Raw genomic sequence first — 12,541 nt, 5'->3', positions numbered from 1 at the left:
AGCAAAAAAATCATGTTAAGGATATTGACCCTGATAGGAGTCTTTGAATTGCATATAGTGTCTTGGTCCTTGTTAGAGGACTAGGCATTGTTAAAAGCCTCAATCTTATTAGAAGTTGCTTCAACCATGTTAGGAGTTGGTATTACAAATACATATGTAGGCAAGAAGAGCCCACTACCCAAACATGCAATTATACAATTCAGTGCTTTAAACAAAACAATGTAGATACAATATCCTCTTGTTTGCTGACTGTTGTACTTCGCATATCTCTGATATTAAATTAGAATTTAAATCGCAGATCTTTCATGTAAGTTGCATGCCACATACTCAATTCACATATGCACCATATATTTTGCATTCACATCACACTTTGCAAGGAGTGACTTTTTACTTATATTCTTTTTTTTTATACAAAACTCTTGTGTAGTCGGATTAATGCTTTCACTCATTTGGCTATATAAAAAATTAGCCGATGCTAGCTAAGGGTAAACATCTAGGATGTTGTCCCTAAATAATTAAGTAATTATTTCGTGGCTGAAATAATTCCTTAACCTGTTATTAACCATTTTTTGATATACTATGTTATGTCATGTTGTTTGCTTTTACTGGTGTTTTACCTGTAACTTAGTTCGTATTGGCCGTACTGATTTGCACACTTAGGTATGTTATCACGACACTCATTTCTACCCATCCTTAACTACACGTGCTAATTGTCACTGTAGACTTCATAATACTAAAATTATCTTTGAACTGATATTAAAACTGTCTAAAGAATTTTTTTTGTCTCTGATCATGGTATCTGTATCTATAAGTTCTGCCTTCTATTCCAGAATAATATGTTGCCATAAATGACAATCCTTAACTTTACTAACTTGGCCATATTGCCAACAATCTCCCTCTTTGGCATTGATGGCAACATATGGGAAAATTGGCTAAGTCCCAAATGTTAATACAATTTTTTTTTTTAAATTGGCCTTCACAAAATTGTGGATCATTACATGTAACCATCTTTTCCTTATATCTCCTAAAAGTTCTACTCCCCCTTAGAATATAATTGTTACTTTCTTTTATACATCATACATTTTTCATACAATTTTTTTCTGTACATTACTCCCCTTTTGACATCAATGGCAAAAGTGTCAAAACTTATTTACATGTCAAAATTGAGTTACCTCTTGTGGCTCAACTTGATAATCTTGAGACACAATTTGCAAAATCTATCTTTAACCTCTCCAATTGCTTCTTCATGTGTCTTTTAATACCTCTGTAGTGCTCAAGAGTGCGCACACAACATAGGACACCACTTCCACTGCATTTAAGTCAGTATAAGAAAACTTCTCATATGATGTCTCGGTAATAAGACATTTTTCTAGTTGCCTTTGAAGTATATTGATCTTTGGGGAAAAGTGTTCTCTAAGAATAGAGAAACTCTTGATCACCATTTCCTTCTCTAGCTCACTGATCTTGATGGCATCATGAACTTTCTACAATTCATTATCAATGTCCTCAAGTTTTACCTCAGGTTGTTGTAGTCCGTCAGTGAGTGTTTGAAGTTCACTCATCTGTGCCAAAATGTTGTTGTTAATGTCTTTAAGATAGTTATAGGACATAATGCATGGTCCACATAACTTCTTTCCATCTATAAGAAAACTTCACAATTTTTGTATGCATGTATCTAATGAGAGACATTTATGTCCTAAATTATAACATTATTTATCCCTCTCATATGCCTTACTTTCCCTTGCTATATTCCACTTCTATATCATTTTCCTATTTTATGTTGCATATATTTCAATAAGTAATATTTATTTTAGTTTTTAGATAAATATATGGATGATTAATATTTGTATTTACTAACATCTATTACGGCAATAAAATCAATATTTTATTTGGAAGGGGAAACCTTGAAATTCTTGTCAATGATCATACTTCCTGTCACCATACAAACATACTTCCTGTTGGTTGTTTGAAAGGAATCAAACTTCCCATTGCCTATCAGACAAAACTCAGACTTCCTATCACCTATCAAATAGGACTCAGATCTTCCTGACACCTATTTTATAGGAATTGCTGCACATGATAGGTTGATTATCATTTTTGCCAACTATTTTAAAGCCATTGATGGTTTACTATTTTGTGGATATAGAAATCCACATGATTCTTATTTGAGCTTTTTGTTGGAACTAAATCATTTTAATATGAGCACTAAAATGCATGTCATAATATTGTTAAGATGGCTAAACTAGAACCATCTTATTTTAGCTAGCTATTGTTGTAATTTTGAGCTATATATTTTAGCTCTATCGTAGCTTTTAGGAGTAGATTTTAATATTAGAAAAATACTTTTGCACACAAATCTTTGTGTAGCAGAATTCTGTGTGAGTTCAACATTATTTATGGATGAATCAAATATCACTATTCTAATCAAGGAAGAGTAGAAAGTTGTTCATATTTCATCACTAGGAATACTGAGGAGGCATGATCCACTTATTGGGATGGCTAGTGATCTAGTTTAGATTGTTTGTGTGATTTTATTTTTGTTTGATTAATTGTGTGATTTTATTTGTGTTTATGCAATTAATATTTCATTGGTATGTTTTATTAGATTAAGCCTTGATTGTAAAGGAAGAGAATCTATAAGTGCATGAATGCTGAAATATTTTATTTACATATTAATGTGTGTGATAGGGGGAATATAATTCGTATAATCCTTATCATATTTAAAATTCTAATCATTTAGTCTTGTTCAAAGAATTATTCATTCTCCAAATTATTGAACTGCTCTTATCTCACTTTCATACATTTCACTCCATTGTTCGTTTCCCATATTTTGCATGCAACAAACCTGAACTTCTTGTTGCGCTTCCTTCACTCACCTAGTAGCCGAAGTTCCTATCATATTCTTTTCTCTGTCTTATTTATTTTTGACTTCCTGTAGTAGATCAACCTCCTATCGCAAATTGTCCCCTATATTGTTCACATTATTATTAAGAAATTTAGAACATTAAGGTTATGATTCTCATTTCATATTAGTGTGTTTTTAAAAGTATTGAATGAAGGATTTGAGCAATACACAATACAAATCCACAAAACTTGAAAAACACCTACATGTAAGAACCTGTCATATAGAAGAAAAAGTAAAAAAGATACAAAGGTTTTGCTATAAAAATATGAGAACTGTATTATCAGATTGCAAAGATGAGAAATAATTACAAAAGATCAATCCTTATAAAAGGAGATGAAAACCTAAAAGGGAAACCCTAAGAGGTAAATGAGATTTAATAACTACTAATTAACTATTAAATGGAAATACAAGGTGCATAAAGTGAAATCTTAAGAAGGGAGTAAAGGTAATTTAATAAATGAAATAAAATTAACCTTTTACTCTAACACCCCCCCTTCAGATGAGCAACAATGTAGCTACAAACAATGCGGAAAAAGAAAGGAAACTACAATGCAATGCTGAAAACAAACTTGGGTTCAGACAACAAAGCCTTATGAGGTACCTAATCACAATTAAATCTCTATGAAATAGAGAAATAGAGAAAACCCAGTGGGAAAAACCCTACTTCAAAAAGTGAGAGAAAAGTATGCACAAATGAAATATCTCAAGAGACTCTCTCAAGACCATAAGTACAATAAAAACCCCTATGATAAAAGCTTGAGACTCCATAGCCCCTCCCAAAATGGCAGAACTCTTGTGTCAATGAACATACCAATGTGGCTCCAATTTGAAAGAAACAAACAAAGTGGACAAGGAGGGTGAAACCCCTGAATGTAAGGTGAAGATGGAAGTCCTAGCTGATGCTCAAAGGAGAATGCATGAGAATCCTGAAATAGAATCTCTAATGGAGGTGGGATAGCAGGTGTGATGAATCTATCATATGAGAGGAGATGTGTGTCCTCTGATATATCGTCAACAATTGCAATAGGTGGCTTGATGAGTGGAGCTACAATGGTAGGAAATTCTAAATATTAATCCTATGCAATAGATGGAATCTGAACAGGAGGTGGAGGTGTAGAAGTCAAAACAATGTTCTGAAGAGCAACACATAAGTTCAAGTGACTTGACTTCACCTCAGTATTCTCTCGTAAAGCAGAGTGAATCTCTGACAGTGGAGATGGTGACCAAAATGAGAGAAAGAGTATAGGTGGGTAGAGTGATCAACAATCCATGTAGCAACAATGTTTCCTGTCTCACTATCTCTGATGTGCACTAAATCTTGTGCAAACTCAACTGTCTTCCGTGTCATACTATGTGTAATCTAATAAATTGATAGAAGGTTAGAGGACAAAGATGGAACACAAAGTACATCATGAAATGTACCATCATCGATGCCAATGGAACCTTTCCCACCTACAGTCATAATAGTGTTGTTCCCCATCAAAATGTGTGGAGTAGAAGAAGACTCAAAAGAAGAGAAAAACTCATGGGAAGATGCCATATGTTGTGAAGCACCTAGATCTAGTAACTATTTAGAAAATTGTGGAGTAGTAGTTGCACATAGTGCATGACCCTTTCCTATATCTTTACTATCTAATTGAAATGATGATGATGAAGACGATCTGTGAGAAGTAGAAGTAATCTAAAGGAGAGCTGTCAAATCTGAAACCTATTTAGCATAGACATCTAGCTTCTTCTCATAGCAATGTGAGTCATCATGATTAGGCTTATTACAATAGGCACACTTCGGTCTTTCTGGCTTTGGTTTACCCCCCTTAGGAGGAGGTGGCCCTGATGAACTATGAGGACTAGAATTAATCTGAGACTTTGTAGAATGTGAATTCTGTGTCTTCTCCTTCATCCTAGAAGATGGCCGAGCTACCAATGCATAAGTCTGTAAGCCTATTGGAGAATCCAATTGAGAGAGCTTAGCTTTCTCTCGAGTCAAACGATCACAAAAACCCTCAAAAGATGGCATGGTAAATCTATTACCCAAAGCATCTTTGGTGGAATAGAAGGTAGAAGCAAAAATCTAAAATTTTCCATGAAGCTTAGAAAGAATCGAGTAAATGCACTTAGTGTCAGTCTTGGTTTTCCCATAAACTTGCAATAAAGATCTCTATTGTTTGAACTTCATGAAGAAGTCATCAATGGAAGGAAAGGAATCCAATACAAGAGAGGTAAGCTCTTCCTCAATCTGAAGTGCCCTGAACTCATTCACTGTACCAAACAAGCCATTAAGCTTGGTTCGTATATCTAGAGGGGTATTGTACCCATCAAGATGAAACTGTAGACTATCGGATACTTGTAAAGCAATCAACCCCATTGCATCATCCATCTTGTTCCTATGATGCATGACCTCAAAATGTCTCTACAAAACTGGTTGCACTACATCTAAACAAGACTACAACCCTTTTGATCGGAGAAGTCATGTCATTAACATCTTCCATGTGTGATAGTAGTGAGGGGTCAGAAGTTCTAGACAAGAAGAGGTTTTGACCATTGGTTTAGAAGTTGTTGAATTATTTTTTGAAAAAGTTATGGTTTACTGATGTAAATAACAAAAATAAAAATACAAAACACCCCCCACAACGCAAAAAATTGAACCCCAGCTGCTAGTAGGAATGTGTAAACAAGAAGAGAGTAAAAATATTCAATTTGAAAATCACATGTACCTTTGAGAAACACTGATGAAAATAATAGAGAATCTAGATAGGACTTGAGAAGATCTTTCCAGCACTTCTTTTGGATTGAAAAACAAAGCTAAAACGAGCAAGTTATGCCCTCTAGAAGATAGAAAAGATCATTTGACTTCGAGAAAAATATATGAACCAAACGCTTCGGGATCCATGCCAAAATGCATCAATTTTTGTGCTGAAAAATCTCATTTTTTGTGCAAGAGTACCTCAATTTGTCTGCAAAATCTCAATTTGTATGCAAGAAAATCTTAATTTACGTGCAAAAACTTGATTTGCGTGCCAAAAAATCTCGATATGCATGATAAAAATATCGATTCGTATGCTAAAAGTTCTTTTTTTTGTACTAAAACCTTGATTTGCATGCCTAATTAAGAAAATTACATCCTCGAGAAGTGTGTCAAATCTAGAAAGCAATATTATTTTGCCTTAGATACCAACTGTGTCCAAATTAGACAAATTTAAATGAAAATAGGAATTTTGACGCCTTCTGAATCCAACTATAAGGTTTGTTTGGCCTCAAAGTGCTCCAAAAATTAGAGACCCCACTATTTTCATAGAAAAGACTCCAAAAATGCTAGATTTGTTCTATCAAACCCTTGTTCTTCTTTTTCTCCAAATACTAAATAAGCTACAATAGATTTGACTCTGATATCATGAAGGATTTGAGCAATATGCAATACAAATCTACAAAACCCGAAGAACACTTGCATGCAAGAACCTATCATAGAGAAGAAAAATAAAAGAAGAGGGAAGGGTTTTTCTCTGAAAATATGAGAACTATATTTTCAGATTGAAAAGATGAGAAATAATTACAAAAGATCAATCCTTATATAAGGAGATGGAAAACCTAAAAGAGAAACCCTAAGAGATAAATGAAATTTAATAATTACCAATTAATTATTAAATGGAAATGCAAGGTGCATAAAGTGAAATCTTAAGAAGGGAGTACAGGTAATTTAATAAATAGGAGTATAGGTAATTTAATAAATAAAATAAAATAAACCTTTTACTCTAAAATTGAAGTGAAATTAATTTGGTGTGATTAGAATTGTGGGTTGTATGATGTAATAAAAAACTTATGTCTATATGTTACTATTAATTAGAGAGTGGTTTTATTAACAATATTGAGTGTGCGATTTTCGAATTCTTAGAGTAAATTTTCTTTAAGAGTTTTAGTTTAGCTCATGTCATCAGGAAGTGACAGTTCTTGTCGCCAGTTTTATTTTTGTTTAGTGTAGGTTTTCTTCCATGTGTTTTAGTTGTATCCATCCCCACTTAGAATGCTAACTTCATCCCTTGTGCAGATAGCCACTATACCTTTCATCAGTCTACGACCCTAGATTGACATTTAGATGCAAGACAAACTAACTCTTATTCTTACCAATTATCCTTAATATTTGTACCACCATTTGTCCATACATTTTTGACGCCATTGCCAGGAAAAGGTATTAAAGTTGTGAAATCATAGTAAGCTAATTTAGGAGTAATGCGCCTTTGGGAGTGTTTGATCATGTGTCGACCTTGCTCAGTTCAATACCTTACGTTTGTGTTGTAGTAAATCATTTAGATGTATTGTTTTCAATTTTGAAAGTAGGTCATAGAAGTTAAATCCATTATTTATGTTATCATTTGTTGTTGTGAGTAATTGGTAAGGAAAGGGAAATTTGGAGAAAAATGTTTAAAATTACGCATTTTCAAGGTAGTCCAAACACATAAAAATTGAAAATAAAAATTGGTGGAGGAATTGCATCAATCAAAGGTGATGTTTTTACACACTCTCTACCTAATGAATGTAATTAGATGATGTTGATCTTACATTTCCATAGGTGTGTCCAAATGTTATTTACTGAAATGCAAGAAATCCTTAAATGTGTTTCTTGTTTTATTTCATTCTTTGGATTATCTTAATGTTCTCATGACTCTGTGGCATGAAGTTAAGTTGGGAAGGAATCCCTCCAATTGTTCTTGGTTCTTGGCTGATTCCCAATCAAGATTCATTAATTGTTTCATTGGTTCTTCTAGAAAACCCCACATGTGAGATCTCAACCAATTCAAGGTATGTATTCTTGTGTTAATTTGCCTTGATATTATATCCATACAAGAATTTTTTTTTTATAATCTATTTATTATTATCAATTATCTATTCATATTAATAAATCTACCTATCAGTTAAGAGATAAATTACATACTCAATAGTAGGGTTATTGAATGAATGTTATTGGTTTACTATACTTGATATGCTTGGTCTTGAGAATATGGTTACAGGTCTCTTATTATGGTGGGATGATACCTTTGCACTGATATCAATTGGCATATTCAAGATGTTTACAATCATAGATGAGAGTTCTCTTCTTTGGTGCTATGAATTCACCATTGTGTAACTTGATGTATGAGATTCATGAATCTTGTAGTTCTATTTTCTATAGATATACATTCGAGGACAACTTGAAGGCATGCATAAGGATTTTGAGCATATTGCAAGTCTTGTAACATTCCCTCCTAGAGACATGTCTCTAACTACTTCTAGTTTTATTGACACATTAGTGACTATAATTGTTTTTTCACTCTGTCACCTAGCCTTTGGTAATGAAGGTGTGTTATTTCATGCAATGGATACCTCTTATTCTTGTCAAGATAAGATAACATAGTTTCATGTGGTGTCATCATAGAGAAATATGTCTTTTGCGAATTGTCATCATTATGAGTATTTCTTCTAGCCAAGTGTGCCAGTGTTTTCCAAAGTTCTATAAAAAGCTTTCAGATTTAGTGGCATGAGATACATGGATCAAGATTATTTGTGTAGAAAGTGGTTAGGATGCTCAAGTTATTCTTGGTCATCATTTCCAATGCATTACACAATCTAGTTTCAATGGTGCCTTTTGTCATGACATGGAAAGAAACCAGGTTTTTGATGATATCACTCTTCATTACCCATATAATGATTTGTATTCCTTTGGTCATTCTACCCAGTTACTTAAAAAATGAAAAGAAAACGAAAAAGAAAAATGCAATAAAGACCCAACAATGAAAAACTATGGACATTGTTGGCCAATTAATATTTGATAACAAAATTTCGACAAATGTTAACTACAAAATAAATTCTTAGTGGTGAAAACTATTTTTATAGCACCATTAAAAGGTGAGTGATTGAAAACTAGCTTGCCAACAATCACTTGTCATTATCAAAAATGGAAAAAAAAATTGAGAAAAAATTGAGAAATATAATAAAAAAGTAAAAAAAAGAAAAGAAAAAGAAAAAAATGCAATAATTGGGTTGAGCTGACCATTTTTTAAGGAAACCCAATTACTTCTTTGGTTCTTTCTCTCTCAGTGTTTCTTGCATCTCCTATTGCTTCATTCTGTGGTTGTGCTTAAGTTTCTAGCGATCACCATGGTTTTGATCACCTATCGTAAGTACTACACATTTAGTTGAGGTGCTATGGAAAATGGATCAAGCTCCCTTTCGTGTTCTCTATATTGATTCTTTCAGATGGTGATCTTTTCTACAATAGTCATTCCAATAAACATTTATGGTTCCTTCTTTGTTCAAGCTTCACAATTGCAATGATATTTTGGCTTTCGGGACCTTGGTATCTATGGCCATGCATGTTGGTAACACACTCAATTTTATTTTATTATTATTTTATCTTTTAACTTTATTAATATTTCTTTTTATATTGATTAGATGTGCAACATCCCTACCTTTCCTCTCCTAGTTTCCTAAGGACGGTCAACACTTTAAGTTGGGTGGAGGTATACGATTCTTATTACACATCTTTCATCCATTATTCCACTCTACCCCTCATCATTCCATCTTTGAATCGATTATTCCATCCTACATGAACTCTACTATTTCACCCATTCCAAGTCATGTTGTGCATAGTAAGATAAATTTCTCATGACACTTATATACAAGCATATGAAAAATGATGCTATGAAAAATGACAATGAAATAATATTTTTGAATTTAAAAAAGAAAAAGAAAAAGAAGACGTAGATGAAAAATAAAAATATTGAAAATAAAAAAGTTAAAGGAGGTAGCTATATTAACAAAATTAATGAAACAATCAAGCTTTTCATGAGAAGCTCAGAAAAATAAAATGTGGTTGTGCATGATCTATAATAGTTAAGGGTGACAAAGCAAGCCAATGACGTACATTCAAAAGACTATTAGTTCAAACACATGTTGATCATAATGATTGCACAAGGATGTGCAATATGCTAAGTTGGGGGGAATGCTGAGAGACATGTATATCCTAAATTATAACATTATTTATCCCTCTCATATGTCTTACTTTCCATTGCTATATTCAACTTCTATACGATTTTCCTATTTTATGTTGCATTTATTTCAATATGTATAAGTAATATTTATTGTAGTTTTTAGATAAAATATATGAATGGTTAATATTTTTATTTAATAACATGTATTATGGCAAGAAAATCAATATAAGTGACTAAGGTTTTCTACCTCTTTCCAGGATCAATAGCTATCTCTTTTACTCTTTTATGTTTGGAGACTCCTCTTTCTCTTGTTTTACATCAATGTAAATTGCTGTTGAAGTCCTTCTAGTAGATATCCTTGGAGATACTGTTGTAGATGTTTTCACTTTAATTATATTGAGTTCTTCTTGTGTGAAAGGTGCCACTATGGCATAAGGTGTTACAAATGTCTTGGTTGATGGTTCTACAACTGTAACCTCCATAGAAGGTCCACTTTCAATTGCAAGTAGTTTAGCAACCAGAGTTTCCAACAAAACAATAGCTCTCATTTCCTTTGTTATTCCCATTTCTTCTTTGAATTCCTCTCTATTCATACTAGTTTTATTTGATAAATCTTCAATTTTCTTGTCAATTTTCTTCTTTATGTCTTTACTATATAATTGAATTTGAACTTCTTCCAACTTTTCCTCATAGGTGCCTCATCTAGGGAATTCTTTATCTCTTTTTTTTTTTGACTCAAGAATTATCTTTTCACATCCTTCAATCAACTCCTCGCTCATCTCATATCCTATGGGATCAATGAATTTTACTCTTGGCTTAACTGCTTCCATACATGTTACATCGATTTCAACCATAAAACATAATTCATCTTTGTATTTCTCTACAATAACAAGTAGAATTCTAAATCTCTATTTCATCTCTGAATGAAAAATCTTAATCATTTTGGAAATATCTAACTTATAACTCTTCATCATTTTGGAGATATCTTTCATAATTCTATTAGTAGGTTCTTTTTTCCTATAGTAGTGGGTAATCAATCCCATGATAATCTTGTTTGTGTCCAAATCAAAGTTAGACATTCTAGGGAATTTCTTTATCACTTGAAAGAATAGGTGTGTTAATAAAGATTCAAATATGAATGCAACACTTTTACTCTTCTTAATAATGTCAATGTTGTCAACTAGTTGCTATCTGAGGATCTCACACATGTTAACCTTTTCTCTCCCTATAGTCATCATGTAAGCTACATGAATGAATCCACTAGGTACACAATTTACTTTAGAACTACAGTTCACTTGAAAGAATAATCGTGTTAACAAAGATTCAAATCTAAATGCAACACTTTTACTCTTCTTAATTTTGTCAATATTGTCAACTAGTTGTTGTCTAAGGATCTCACACATGTTAACATTTTCTCTCCTTATAGTCTCATTTTGTGTGCCATATGGGTTTTTGCCCATTTTTTCATTTGGTTTGTTTAGATATTGGATCTTATATCCCTCACATTAATGATTAGGATCGTGGAATCATAATAGTTATAGGACACTCTAAGTATTTTATCTTCTGATTCAAACTCGTGTTTCCATAGAGGATTTTGTGGAGTTGTGTCTTTTGACATATTTTTTGGATTGGGAATCCGAGCTTGTTTGGTGAATTTTATTGGACCCTTGGTCATGTGACCCTATTCTTGAATTGAGGTTTTAGTTTCATTATTATATGAGAAAATTGAGTTTTGGGCTTTTTGGTCTTGCCTCAGTTTGTGTGCCACTAATATTCTGTTGGAATTTTGGCATTGTCTCCTTGGATGGTGGAAATGGATTGCATTCCATGTTTCCTTGCATGTTATATTTTTATTTCATGGACACTAGAATTTATGTAGAATCCATACTCCCAAATTTAGGCCGGTTGAGTGTGTTCATGATGTATGGTTTTGTTGCATCATTGGGATTCATGTAGAATATGTACTCTTGGATATAGGCAGTTGAGTGATCTTGTTATACTTGGGATTTTTATTATTTCTCATCCAAACCTTGTTGTTTATGATTTTTTGTAGTTGGTGTGCTCACACACGAGCATGTGAGCATACACTTGTTGGGTTGTTGCAAGACCCAAACTCTTGGTTTCTTTCGATTGAGCTTTGTCATTGGGGTTGGGTTGGGAAACTGCATTTCCTACAGGCATTCATCGTGTGATGAGCATGTGTATGTAGGGTAGACAAGTGAAGGAGCTTCCCATGTGACCCTAGGTCATGTTCCCAACAAGGTAAACATGAAGAAGTTTCTAACAAGTGATGACTAAATGAATTAATGGGTAATGAAACTAAGATAAGAAAAGAGAATAATTGTATGGGTCGATCCAAGGGTATGTACTTATACAGGTTTCTCGAGGGCAAGTGTCTGTATGCGTTTACTGAGGACACAATGTGATGGCCTCCTAAGGGAGTCTCAAGGGAGAGTTTTCACATGATGTTTACCTTGGGCTCTGTAATGCCAAGAAATCTAAAATCCACTAGAGTCCCTACATAGTAGACCCATAGAGTGTTTGACTAGGACCTGTTGTATTGCATTGTCTCATGATCTTGGTTTCAGTCCTCTATGCTATTTGGCATGAGTGATAGCCATGGATGATTGTGTTGTGTGTTTATGGTTGGATTGTTATGTCCATTAGTATAGTG

Source organism: Cupressus sempervirens, chromosome 10 (assembly GCF_028749045.1).
Source record: "Cupressus sempervirens isolate cs-2001-9-10 chromosome 10, ASM2874904v1, whole genome shotgun sequence".
NCBI classification, from domain to species: Eukaryota; Viridiplantae; Streptophyta; class Pinopsida; order Cupressales; family Cupressaceae; genus Cupressus; species Cupressus sempervirens.
Note: the sequence above shows the minus strand (reverse complement) of the source record.